Below are 2,598 nucleotides of genomic sequence, written 5' to 3'. Positions count from 1 at the left end.
CTCGGTCTCTTGGCCTTGTGATCTGCCCACTTCGGGAGAGCGTTAGACTGAAGATCTAAAGGTCCCTGGTTCCATCCTGGGTTTTGGCAATTAACACTTTAAATGTTAACAGGTGTGGACTATCCAGAGTTTGTCTCTCCCTGGCTGCCCAATTATCATTTTTAGAGCAGCAGTGTGGTAACTGCTGAGCCATCACTTGACGTTCCTAGTGGGTTGGGGGAGAGCCCTCTCCTGCCTGGCTCATGCCTGTCTAACTACCTAGAACAGATCGAGACCCAGACTGTGTAATGGGCACCTCCCCCGGGGCTCCTGCACCGTGTCCTACCCTGCATATGGCCCTTTCCCAGGCAGTTCCATGGGTCTCTTCTGATTTAGGAATGGACCATCCTTCTGGGGCGACTGAATTTCCACAGAGCATCCTGGGAAATGTGGCACCCAGGTACGAGTTAACCTCTATTTCGAATATATTCCATGAATCACTGTAGTTGATCAAAATATGGTTCTGGAATCATGAAAATAAAGTATAAGTGTGGTGCATGTCATGGGAATACAAAATGGTACTTCTTAGAACCCGTTTTATTTTATTATTTTATTTTTATTTATTTTTTTAAGGTGTGCACTTTTATTCAGCTGGTCTCAAGTCAGTGTACAGGTAAACCCTGACTGCCTCCACCCACTCCCAGGGAGACCAAACACCTTCATACATCTCAAGCTGGGGGATAAAAAAGGGGCACCATGAAGGCTGATCATTCAAAATAAAACAAAATTAAAAAGTATGAAGGCGAGGACTAAAAAAATTTTGCATTACATAATTTACATAAAGCAATGCTATCACCTCCCATGTAGACTCAGGTGAGGACTGGGCCATTCTCCTTAAAAAGAAGAGGGGTGGCTTTTAGGAGGGCAAGGGACTTCCTGTAACAATGCATCTCACGATATTTGGAATGATTATTTAAAAAACAAAAAAAGAACAATGTACAATCAAAGTCTTGGCCACATTGTAGAACTGTGGGAGATGCTCAGTCCAACCGACTGCTGTCACCTTCACCGTTCCCGTTTTTAAATCCTGAGTCAAGCCAAAAAAATAAAAAAATAAAAATAAAAATAAAAATAAAAATAAAAAAAACCACACACACACACACACACACACACACAAATGAAATAAATAAAGCCATGCCAATTTCATCTTGTTTTCTGTTCAAGTTAGGTTTTGTCAAGAGGGTGTAATGCAACTAAGTAACAGTCTGCCTAGAAGCATTTGCAGTAGACAATGGAGGGCCTGGGCTGGACTTGTCATACTCCTGCTTGCTGATCCACATCTGCTGGGAGGTGGACAGCGAGGCCAGGATGGAGCTGCCAAACCACATGGAGTATTTGCGCTCGGAAGGAGCAATGATCTTGATCTTCATCGTGCTTGGAGCCAGGCCAGTGATCTCCTTCTGCATCCTGTCGGTGATGCCAGGGTACATGGTGGTGCCACCAGACAGCACTGTGTTGATGTACCGGTCTTTGCAGATGTCCATGTCACACTTCCTGATGGAGTTGAAGGTAGTTTTGTGGATGCCACAGGATTCTATGCCCAGGAAGGAAAGCTGGAAGAGCACCTCAGGGCAGTGAAACTGCTCGTTGCAGATGATCTGACCACCGGGCAGCTCCTAGCTCTTCTCCAGGGAGAAGCTAGAGGCCCCCATGGCCATCTCCCTCTCAAAGTCCAGGGCGACATAGCACAGCTTCTCCTTGATGTCACACACGATTTCCCACTTGGCCATGGTGGTGAAGCTGTAGCTGCTCTCGGTGAGGATCTTCATGAGGTGGTCAGTCAGGTCTGGGCCAGCAAGGTCCAGATGCAGGATGGTGTGGGGGAGGGCATACCCCTCATAGATGGGCACAGTGTAGGTGACCCCATCACCAGAGTCCATCACGATGCCAGTGGTACGGCCAGAGGTGTACAGGGACAGCAAGGCCTGGATGGCCACGCGCATGGCTGGGGTGTTGAAGGTCTCAAACATGATCTGGTTCACCTTCTCGTGGTTGGCCTTGGGGTTCGGGGAGGCCTTGGTCAGCAGCAGGGGGTGCTCCTCAGGAGCCACATACAGCTCATTGTAGAAGATGTGGTGCCAGAACTTCTCCATGTCCTCCCAGTTGGTGACAATGCCATGCTCGATGGGGTACCTCAGGGTCAGAATGCCTCTCTTGCTCTGGGCCCTCGTTGCCCACAGAGGAGTCCTTCTGACCCATGCCCACCATCACGCCCTGGTGGCTGGGGCACCCCATGATGGAGAGGAAGACGGCCTGGAGAGCATCGTCGCCTGTGAAGCCAGCCTTGCACATGCCAGAGCCATTATCGATGATGAAGGCGATGGTATCATCATCCATGGTGAGCTGGCGGCAGGTGTGGATGGGCGGCGGAGTGGCAAGGGGCAAGGCTCTGTGCTCGCCGGGAAGATGTGGTCTTGGCTATATAGAAGCCATTTTAGCCAGTAGCAATAATTCATCCAGGCTCTGTGCCTCTGCTTAGCACCTTCTGTTTATGAGACAGGTAGTAGAGCCTACCAGGCAGTCACAAGACTTCAATCTACCCAGGTCAGCAGACCCTTT

General features: G+C 49.3%; 1 pseudogene; it reads right to left on the bottom strand.

Annotated features, from left to right (window-relative positions):
- Window positions 1–1,248: 1,248 nt before the first annotated feature.
- Window positions 1,249–2,379, bottom strand: LOC104682253 (annotated as a pseudogene).
- Between the last annotated feature and the right edge of the window lie 219 nt (window positions 2,380–2,598).

Source organism: Rhinopithecus roxellana, chromosome 21, assembly GCF_007565055.1.
Source record: "Rhinopithecus roxellana isolate Shanxi Qingling chromosome 21, ASM756505v1, whole genome shotgun sequence".
NCBI classification, from domain to species: Eukaryota; Metazoa; Chordata; class Mammalia; order Primates; family Cercopithecidae; genus Rhinopithecus; species Rhinopithecus roxellana.
The sequence above is the reverse complement of the archived record's forward strand: the minus strand, read 5'-3'. Positions and strand labels throughout refer to the sequence as shown.